The sequence below is a fragment of the Phocoena phocoena genome, chromosome X, assembly GCF_963924675.1.
Source record: "Phocoena phocoena chromosome X, mPhoPho1.1, whole genome shotgun sequence".
Taxonomy (NCBI): Eukaryota; Metazoa; Chordata; class Mammalia; order Artiodactyla; family Phocoenidae; genus Phocoena; species Phocoena phocoena.
In genome coordinates, this window is record NC_089240.1 from 96,455,820 (window position 1) to 96,467,952 (window position 12,133).

Consider the following 12,133-nt stretch of genomic DNA (forward strand, 5'->3'; position numbering starts at 1 on the left):
AGAGTCCGCCTGCCGATCAGGGGACACGGGTTCGTGACCCGGTCCGGGAAGATCCCACATGCCGTGGAGTGGCTGGGCCCATGAGCCACGGCCTCTGAGCCTGCGCGTCCGGAGCCTGTGCTCCGCAACGGGAGAGGCCACAACAGTGAAAGGCCCGCGTACCGAAAAAAAAAAAAAAAGAATAGGAAGATAACTATTAAGGTGACTGTGATAACCCAGTTAGGTTCGACTTCAAAGCTAATGGTGGAAGCATAGGTAATCAAGTAAAATGGGGATGATTTGCTGACAAAACCATAAGACTAATTCCTGAGAGGGACAGTCAGTAGTTTAAATTAGAACATTCAATCAAATGTGGTTAAGCTGTGCTTGAACTTGGCTGTCAGTGGAGTCCTAGGGAATCAGATCTGGTGTGTAAGGTTATAGAAACAAGAGGCTTCAGGAAGTGGTGATTGACAATTTCAGATGTATTGTAGTAAGATATGTCTGTAGGTGGTATATTCAATTTTGAGTAAGAACCTTGAAGATGGAGGAAATATAGAGAAAGGTAATTAGCAACATGTAGAAAGTTTTTCAAGGCCCCAAACGTGCTCTAGTATCTAGTATTTAGGGTCCAAACAAGGCTTCGCTTCCAATGAACAAATAATCAGAAACCAAGACTTGTTCAGTAGCACAAATTGGACACGTATGGTTTAAAAGGAAATTTTAGGGATATTAGATATTTGACTTAAAGCAGCAGGGCTAATTCAAAATCTCACTCAGTGATAGAGATATTTCTCTTTATGTACAGTTTGCCTTGGTCAGGGTTGATTCCAGATCCTGCAGGATGAAGATATAAGTGCCTATAAATGAGCAATACTAAGAGAGGATTATAAGATATGTGAGTTCCTGGAGATTAAGAACCCTATGGTTTTTACCCTGTATCTCTGACAATTTTATCACAGCCATTAGTAGGTGGCTATTGAATTGAAAACTATCTGGCTTCACACAGAGCATTACTTTATGAGTTTTAATTAAATAATATTTTCTACATAATACATTTTTACAAGGTTGACTAGAGGCCAAATTGTAGAGGAAGTAAAGTTCTTATTGAAAGCATTTTCATCCTGAGATAGCCTACCTATCTCTGGATGCCTGGGGACTCTCAAGGCAGAACCCCTCTTTGAAACGGAGACAAATTGAGTTTTTTCTTTTCTTTTTTAACATCTTTATTGGAGTATAATTGCTTTACAATGGTGTGTTAGTTTCTGCTTTATAACAAAGTGAATCAATTATACATATACATATGTTCCCATATCTCTTCCCTCTTTCATCTCCCTCCCTCCTACCCTCCCTATTCCACCCCTCTAGGTGGTCACAAAGCACCGAGCTGATCTCCCTGTGCTATGTGGCTGCTTCCCACTAGCAATCTATTTTACATTTGGTAGTGTATATATGTCCATGCCACTCTCTCACTTTGTCACAGCTTACCCTTCCCCCTCCCCATTTCCTCAAGTCCATTCTCTAGTAGGTCTGCATCTTTATTCCCATCTTACCCCTAGGTTCTTCATGACATTTTTTTTCCTAGGTTCCATATATATGTGTTAGCATACGGTATTTGTTTTTCTCTTTCTGACTTACTTCACTCTGTATGACAGACTCTAGGTCCATCCACCTCACTACAAATATCTCAATTTCTTTTTATGGCTGAGTAATATTCTATTGTATATATGTGCCATATCTTCTTTATCCATTCATCTGTTGATGGACACTTAGGTTGCTTCCATGTCCTGGCTATGGTAAATAGAGCTGCAATGAACATTTAGGTACATGACTCTTTTTGAATTATGATTTTCTCAGGGTGTATGCCCAGTAGTGGGATTTCTGGGTCATATGCTAGTTCTATTTGTAGTTTTTTAAGGAACCTCCACACTGTTCTCCATAGTGGCTGTACCAATTCACATTCCCACCAGCAGTGCAAGAGTGTTCCCTTTTTTCCACACCCTCTCCAGCATTTATTGTTTCTAGATTTTTTGATGATGGCCATTCTGACTGGTGTGAGATGATAACTTAGTGTAGTTTTGATTTGCATTTCTCTAATGATTAATGATGTTGAGCATTCTTTCATGTGTTTGTTGGCAATCTGTATATCTTCTTTGGAGAAATGTCTATTTAGGTCTTCTGCCCATTTTTGGATGGGGTTGTTTGTTTTTTTGTTATTGAGCTGCATGAGCTGCTTATAAATTTTGGAGATTAATCCTTTGTCAGTTGCTTCATTTGCAAATATTTTCTCCCATTCTGAGGGTTGTCTTTTGGTTTTGTTTATGGTTACCTTTGCTGTGCAAAAGCTTTGAAGTTTCATTAGGTTCCATTTGTTTATTTTTGTTTTTATTTCCATTTCTCTAGGAGGTGGGTCAAAAAGGATCTTGCTGTGATTTATGTCATAGAGTGTTCTGCCTATGTTTTCCTCTAAGAGTTTGATAGTTTCTGGCCTTACATTTAGGTCTTTAATCTATTTTGAGCTTACTTTTTGTACGGTATTAGGGAGTGATCTAATCTCAAACTTTTACATGTACCTGTCCAGTTTTCCCAGCACCATTTATTGAAAAGGAAATCAAAAAATACCTAGAAACAAATGACAATGGAGACACGACAAACCAAAACCTATGGGATGCAGCAAAAGTAGGTCTAAGAGGGATGTTTATAGCAATACAATCCTACCTTAAGAAACAGGAAACATCTCGAATAAACAACCTAACCTTGCACCTAAAGCAATTAGAGAAAGAAGAACAAAAAAACCCCAAAGTTAGCAGAAGGAAAGAAATCATAAAAATCAGATCAGAAATAAATGAAAAAGAAATGAAGGAAAAGTATCTCATATACATTTATTTGACAGCATGAGGATAGTGAAAAATGGTAATGGAAAACAGTAACAAAAGGCACCACCTCTAGTCTCACTCCAAGAAAACTTTATTTCACAGTCGTAAGGAGTGGTAAAGGGATGTGTTTCTTCTTTCTTATGCAGGGGTTGTATTTTTTTTCCCTAAAAATGATACTTTCTTGCAGTCAGGAAACCTTCAGGGGTTCTTTGAAAAGGAGTATAAAGGGCAATTCTGAGAGCATCTGATGTTATCTTTTTTGCTAATGTAAAAGAGAAATTCAACCTCACTGCTATTGCTAATATCATAGGTATACAGAAAACTTCCATTATAAAGAACCCAGTATTCCATGCATCATTACCCTGTAGATAAAATGCAGTCTACAACTGCACATCTAGTTATCTAGTTGTGTTCTCTCCCTCCCTCCCTCTTTCTCTCTCTCCCCCACCCCATCTCTCTACACCATATGGAATATCTTTAGTGTAACTGCAATCCTTTTCTGCAGATGCAGGCAATTTAACAGGCTTGACTTCATATTTCATTTATTTAGCTGAGAAGTATTCTATCAGTTCATTTTGTATTCTTATCATATGTTTGTAACATAACTAAGCTTCATTAAAACAATTCACTTAGAATAGACTATTTTTTTCTAATTTTTTGGAATGGATTTTAAACTCTATGGCCCCTCATCTGAAGTTAATGGGTACTACTGTGGTAGTTCAGTGTTAGTTAGGCATATCACCTTGAAAATTATTTCTTTTTTTCATCTCTAAAACAATGGCAGCAAGTCTAATGAAGCTTTCTGCTTGATAACTTCATCCTGAAAAAATGAAAATTATTCATCGAGGGGCCATTTATTCCCTTGTTATATGTACAAAACAAAATTCTGGCTCTCTTAAAACATGGGAGCTGTCATAGACTTAGGGTAAATTTATGAGAGTGTTCTGGTTAAAAAGTGACACTTGGAAGGCAAATACAACATTTTAATAAGCTTAGGAAAGATGCCAGGGATTTAGTCTGTTTTGAAAAACATTGCGTATGCCAAGTCCAAAGGATGCCAGGCATATTTTCTCTTCAACAACCCTGGAACCGCAATATAAGTACAGTACTTTGAAATGTGTTTGCAGGATTATGGAAAGCACAGATAGAATTCAATTGCTAAAACCTGTTTTTGTCCAGATTAATGAGTGGAGACAAACATCTGCCAGTAACCTCTGTTGGGCTATATTCCTTTAGACTGCCTGAAAAAGATATAGATGCTTTTCTTTTTATTTCACTACACATTCATAAGCTTTCTGATAAAAAAGACTTAAATTATTTCTAATTTTCTTCACGGTTATCTGTTTGGTTCTTTTAATCTAGCATATTATTTTAGCCTAATATATTGCTTTGAAACAGTCTTAACTCTCTTTATAGCATTGCTGCCATGGAAATTAGCCTGGCTCTAGGATTGGAACAACATTTTAACAAAAATCAGCCTCCTGACTACCATCCTTAAAACTTATTATATGGCAAATATTTTGTTCATTATAATATTTCATGGAAGGAAAATATAGATCATTTTATATCTTAACCTTTCCCAACTATAGAAATATAGACTACCCTACTTATACCTACAGGCTAGGATATATGTTTCTCCAATAGATATATAGTTTCTTACCATTCTCCTTGTTTTTACTAAAGCTCTCTCCTTTTCCATGTCTTTTGATTTTTCAATTTTTCAAATGTTACAAGTCTGAAAGCCTGTATTGACATTAACTAATACACTTTTTATTAAGGAGGGTCTTCCCAGCCTACTGCAGAAGCAAGGCAAAGAAATAGAAGGCATAATTATATATTGGGGGCAGGAAGGGAATATCAGAACTGAGACATCAAAACTCACTCCTAAATTTGGAAAACAGGAGAGTTTTCTGTACCTACTGATAAGGTAGCCCAAAATACTCAGAATACTTTTTCTTTACTGGCAGAGAAACATAAACACATGAAAAAGTATTTTAGAAACTGTTCCTCATGTGAGTGTCGGGTGAATGAAACTCACTCAATATCCAAGTGTTGATGAGTCTCTATTACTGTCAGCCAAATGTATTTATCACTGCCAAACGCTATACAGCTTCATGAGCATTCAATAGAATTCTCTCTCAGCCTCAGTTGATGTAGGGCTCATACCTAAAGTACAGAGGGCTGGTAATCTATCATTTTGACTTGAAATACATAGAAAAAAGAAAAGCCATATTTAACTGATGCATACTTGGGGTTGTTGGATTCTAGTTATTTGAATTTCAGGGTAGCTGAAGATTAGCAGAGGGTGACATTTATTTATTTATTAAATAGACGATTTTTTTTTAGAGGAGTTTTAGGTGCATAGCAAAATTAAGCAAAAGATATAGAGATTTCTCATGTAGAGACTGCTCCCTCACCCATTTTATTTTAATATTTGAGTAGCGCAGTCTTGCCCTCTTCCCCATGACCCAAGGACTGTGCCAAATTACCTGATTTTACAATTTAGGAAGGTATAAAGGCTATCATCTTGATTGAAGATCCATTCTCATTATTCAGAATATTATATGTAGAGGCAGTAGATTTATGAAATTGGGGTGAATGTACGCTGACCCTAGGTTGACTACCCTGGATTAATTTTCTTTTTTTCCCTTTTAAAAATTAAAACAACTCTGTTCTTTTCTGGTGAAGTGCAGATAAGACATTTGGTAACTTGAGGATATTGGTTAGTTGAGTTTTATTTAACATATGATTTGTAAGTAAAGCTGGAACTTGGTCAGGGAACTTAGGACTTTGTCCCAGGTCATCAAGATTGAAGGGAGGCAAATAACAATAATAATGCTCATTTTAAAAGTGTAGCACCCAGTGTAAATAGGAATCAGCTAGAAATTAGGCTGTTACTTCTGTGAGCTATATCATGAATTTTTAAAAATTCAATCAACTCAGTTTTATTGCATTGTCATTAGTAAGGTTTAACTTCTGAACAAAATATCTATCTCCCCAAAAAAAGTCCTATTTCGACATCAAACATATATCAACTTTACTTGTCTAAAGACCAGTTTTTATTTCAAAATCATTTAACATCAGTTCTATCTACTTGAGTTTGTTGTTGACATTGACTTTATCTCAGAGTCACCTGAGTTAATGGAGCTAATTGAATTGAGACAATAAGATTTTTGTCAGGGAAAGTTTCTTAAAATTAGCACTGCATAGAATTTAGTTATTTTTAAAATAATAAACATAGTTTTTCAGTACTTTTTCAGTTCGTTTGACTTAGGTACACATCATAGATTGAGAAAGAGTGCTTACTTGCTCTTCTGTACAGGGATTTTCAAGACTAATGCTTATCACATCTTGGCATCAGGAAGTTCATAAGAGTAGCTCAGCAAAGACACAGAAGAGACAACTAATAGTAGATCTCCCTGTGGGATTTTTAAATATGGCACTAATCCAGTTGGGAAAGAAAGGCCTTCAACAACCATACTCATTAGGTTAAAATACTCTTGCTAACAAACATAGAAAATGTTATCTAGTAATTCTCAGCTAAGGAATGGTGGTTATCAATGGGCAGCTTTTTGGGCCAGTATACCCAAATTCACCTTCTAGAATTATGATGCCCTCCAAGGGGATAATGCCTCCCAACAAAGAAATCAAATGTAAACAAATGCAATAAATTTGAATGCAACTCCCCATGTACAATACTTAATTGTCTAGCAAGTACAGCTGACTTATGATAAGGAAGTTTGGGTGGGTAAATGGTGGCAGTTTTAGATGTATGGAAGAGACAACTATTTTCATGAATTTCCTCTTCAAAGAAGACATCTAATGAGAATGTCTGAGAATAAATATGATTTCTGCTGTTGGATGTAGAACATTTTGGAGAAGTGTGAACCTGAAGAAAGTCTTCTATATTCATGGATATAATAAAATCTAATGGTTAAATTAAAAAGCACATTTTTATATTTGGAAAGAAACTTGTAGCTATTTGTTATATTTTTCATGAGAGAGAAAGATTTGCTTCTGTGGCTATTTTTATTATGAGGTTCTTATCTCCAAACTTTAATGCTTCAAAAATCCTTTTCTGCAGAGATGTGCAGATGGCATCAGTATAACCTTTGATGTTACAATCAGGTCAGAATGAAGGAGGAAAAAAAGATAGAATTTCCAATTTAGGAATAGAGTGTTAGAGATGCAAAGCCTTATCTGATGTTTGTTATTACTTGATTTGGGGCCATAGAATTAAAGAAGAAAGAAACATTTAAAAAGCTTTGAACAGTCTGTAAAAAAGAGAAAAACATTATGGTAGGTCCCTTATTCACAAAGTTATAGTGCAAAACTAGTACCAGAAATAGAGTCATGTTGCATGATTATCTATGTAGAAAACCCCAAAGAATCGATATATTTTTTTAAACCTTCTAGAATTAACAAAGGAATTTAACGTTATCACAGATACATGATCATCAAATAAAAATAAATCATATTTTTAAATATTAGCAATGAACAAATCAAAATTTAGCAATGGAAATCAAAACTTAAAATAAAATGCCATTTACAGTATCACCAAACTGAAATATTTAGGCATATGTTTAACAAACCATGTACATGATCTATATGCTGAAAACTACAAAATGAAGAAAGTAATAAAAGACTGAAATAAATGGAGAGGCATAATGTGTTCATGGATTAGAAAATTCAAAGTAGCAAAAATGCCGCTTCTTCCCCAATTGATCTACAGGTTTAATGCAATCCTCATGTAAATACCAACATGAGTGTTTCGAGATATAAACAAGCTCGTTTTAAATTTTATATGGAAAAACAGAGGACGTAGGATACATAAAACAATTTTGAAAAAGAAGAATAAGGTTGGAGGAATCACACTACCTGATTTTAAGACACCATATAGCCACAGTAATCAAGATAGTATGGTATTAGCAGACAGACACATGACCAATGGAACATAATAGACTCCAGAATAGACCCACACTAATATGGCTGATTTTTGATAAAGGTGAAAAAACAATTCAAAGAAGGAAGGATAGACAGTCATTTCAACAACTGGATATTCATAAGTTAAGAAAAAAAGAAAAACTCAACCTAAACTTCATACCTTATATAAAAATTAACTAAAGCCATCTGGTCCTGGGCTTTTGTTTGTTGGAAGATTTTTAATCACAGTTTCAATTTCAGTGCTTGTGATTGGTCTGTTCATATTTTCTATTTCTTCCTGATTCAGTCTTGGCAGGTTGTACATTTCTAAGAATTTGTCCATTTCTTCCAGGTTGTCCATTTTACTGGCATATAGTTGCTTATAGTAATCCCTCACGATCTTTTGTATTTCTTCAGTGTCAGTTGTTACTTCTTCTTTTTCATTTCTAATTCTGTTGATTTGAGTCTTCTCACTTTTTTTCTTGATCAGTTTGGCTAATGGTTTATCAATTTTGTGTATCTTCTTAAAGAACCACCTTTTAGTTTTATTGATCTTTGCTATTGTTTCCTTCATTTCTTTTTCATTTATTTCTGATATGATCTTTATGATTTCTTTCCTTCTGCTAACTTTGGGGTTTTTTTGTTCTTCTTTCTCTAATTGCTTTAGGTGTAAGGTTAGGTTGTTTATTTGAGATGTTTCTTGAAGTACGATTGTATTGCTATAAACTTCCCTCTTAGAACTGCTTTTGATGACTCCTATAGGTTTTGCGTCATCGTGTTTTCATTGTCATTTGTTTCTAGGTAATTTTTTATTTCTTCTCATTTCTTCAGTGATCTCTTGGTTATTTAGTAGGGTATTGTTTAGCCTCCACGTGTTTGTATGTTTTACATTTTTTTTCCTGTAATTGATATCTAGTCTCATAGCATTGTGTTCAGAAATGATACTTAATATGATTTCAATTTTCTAAAATTTACCAGGGCTTCATTTGTGACCCAAGATATGGTCTATCCTGGAGAATGTTCCATGTGCACTTGAGAAGAAAGTGTATTCTGTTGTTTTTGGTTGGAATGTCCTATAAATATCAATTAAGTCCATCTTGTTTAATGTGTCATTTAAAGCTTGTGTTTCCTTCTTTATTTTCATTTTGGATGATCTGTCCATTGGTGAAAGTGGGGTGTTAAAGTCCCCTACTATTATTGTATTACTGTCGATTTCCCCCTTTTATGGCCGTTAGCATTTGCCTTATGTATTGAGGTGCTCCTATGTTGGGTGCATAAATATTTGCAATTGTTATATCTTCTTCTTGAATTGATCCCTTGATCATTATGTAGTGTCCTTCTTTGTCTCTTGTAATAGTCTTTATTTTAAAGTCTATTTTGTCTGATACGAGAATTGCTACTCCAGCTTCCTTTTGATTTCCATTTGCATAGAATATCTTTTTCCATCCCCTCACTTTCAGTCTGTATGTGTCCCTAAGTCTGAAGTGGGTATCCTGTAGACAGCATAAACTCAAAATGAATTAAAGACCTAAAAGTAAGACCAGACACTATAAAACTCTTAGAGGAAGACATAGGCAGAACACTCTATGACATAAATCACAGCAAGATCCTTTTTGACCCACCTCCTAGAGAAATGGGAAAAAAAACAAAAATAAAGAAATGGGACCTAATGAAACTTCAAAGCTTTTGCACAGCAAAGGAAAGCATAAACAAGATGAAAAGACAACCCTCAGAATGGGAGAAGATATTTGTTAATGAAACAATGGACTACGGATTAATCTCCAAAATATACAAGCAGCTCATGCAGCTCAATAACAAAAAAAGTCAATCCAAAAATGAGCAGAAGACCTAAATAGACATTTCTCCAAAGATATACAGACTGCCAACAAACACATGAAAGGATGCTCAACATCAGTAATCATTAGAGAAATGCAAATCAAAACTACAATGAGGTATCACCTCACACTGGTCAGAATGGTCATCAACAAAAAATCTACAAACAGTAAATGCTGGAGAGGGTGTGGAGAAAAGGGAACCCCTTGCACTGTTGGTGGGAATGTAAATTGATGTAGCCACGATGGGGAACAGTAGGAGGTTCCTTAAAAAACTAAAAATAGAACTACCATATGACCCAGCAATCCCACTACTGGGCATATACCCTGAGAAAACCTAATTCAAAAAGAGTCATGTACCACAATATTCATTGTAGCACTATTTACAATAGCCAGGACATGGAAACAACCTAAGTGTCCATCAACAGATGAATGTATAAAGAAGATGTGGTGCATATATACAATGGAATATTACTTAGCCATAAAAAGAAATGAAATTGAGTTATTTGTAGTGAGGCGGATGGACCTAGAGCCTGTCACACAGAGTGAAGTAAGTCCAAAAGAGAAAAACAAATACTTTATGCTAACACATATATATGGAAACTAAAAAAAAAAATAAAATAAAATAAAAAATTGTTCTAATGAACCTGGGGGCAGGACAGGAATAAAGACGCAGACATAGAGAATGGACTTGAGGACGCAGGAAAGGGGAAGGGTAAGGTGGGACGAAGTGAGAGAGTAGCATTGACATATATACACCACCAAATGTAAAATAGATAGCTAGTGGGAAGCAGATGCATAGCACAGGGAGATCAGCTCAGTGCTTTATGACCACATAGAGTGGTGGGATAGGGAGGGTGGGAGGGAGATGCAAGAGGGAGGTGATATGGGGATATATGTATACATATAGCTGATTCACTTTGTTATACAGCAGAAACTAACACAATATTATAAAGCAATTATACTCCAATAAAGATGTTACAAAAAATTAACTAAAAACAGATCCTACTTCTAAACATGAAGTGTAAAACTATAAAACTTAGAAAAAAAATAGGAGAAACCTTCATGAGTTAGCATTAAGCAAAGAATCCTTAGATTCAACACCAAAGGTGTGATCTATAAAAAGAAAAAATGGAAATTAGATTTCATTAAAATTTACAACTATTGCAATGTGAAAAATCTGCTAAGGGAATGCAAAGACAAGCCACAGACTGAGAGAAAAAAGTTGCAAATCACCTATCCAACAAAGGACTTATATCCTAAACTTTTAAAAACCTCTGTAAAATCAACAGTAAAAAAAGCAAGAAATCCAATTCGAAAATGGGCCAAAGACAGGAACAGACATTTCACCAAAGAGCATATACAGATGACAAATAAGCACATGAAAGAATGTTTAACTTCATTAGCCGTTAAGGAAATTCAAATCAAAGCCACAGTGAGATAGTACTACACACCTAAAAGAATGGCTAAAATAGAAAATAGTAACAACAGAAAATTTGGGCAAGGATATGTAAAGAGTGGATCATTCATACACCAGTAGTGGGAATGTAAAATGACACAGTCACTCTGGAAAATATGTTGGCAGTTTTTATAAGGTTAAACATACACCTACCAGATGAACCAGCAATTAATTAAAATAAACAGGAGTCTGCAGCTATACTGAATGGTTGATTAATGACAACATGTTAATAATGAAGAAAAAAGGAAATGAAAATTGAAAATGTTTTATTTTATATTGTTTTCCCTCATGTAGAAGATATTATTTTATAGTCAAAGCTTGGTACCACTGGGAATCCAGAAGCATTGCAGATGTTAAATATTTTACAGATCATTTCTAGGGTTGGCACAGGAAGACCGCAGATGGGCTCAAAGATGAACAAAACATACAGGACTTTGCAGGACATTCCCAGCAGCAGAATGATCTATGAGTCATTTGTTTATTTCAAGCTGAAATATCTAGAAAGCAGGAGTGGTTCCATCAGGACATGAGGAGAAAGAAAGGAGTATAGTGAAATTCTACCCGATGATTCAGTATCTGATTTTTATCTTCTGGTGCCACTTCTAACAAAGTGAATATCATACAAATAAAATTTTATTTTTTATAAGCCTTTTGTATAATGATCAAAATGGCATGTGATTAAGGAAATATTTGTTTAATGCTCAAGAATTCCTTTTAAGATAGCATACTGTATAACTGCTACAGTCAATATATCCTTCCCATTAGTGATGACACTGTTCTCTTGACCAACAGATTCATATTTGTCAGGAGGATCATTTTCTCCCAAAGTTTGTGTGAAATCAGAGAAGTGGGTACTGGCAGTAAAGACAAATGAGTGGTGGCTGCCAGGGCCATGTGAGGGATGAAGGAATTACTAGTCTGCTTCAGATGGGGACCACAGGTTACAAAGTTCATAATATAATCTAAAAATATTTGATACTATTAATGATTATTCTTCCAAAATAAAGCCTTAGTCACTGTTTTCCCTCAGAAAGTAGTATTCTCCTTTCTTTTATCAAAAGAGA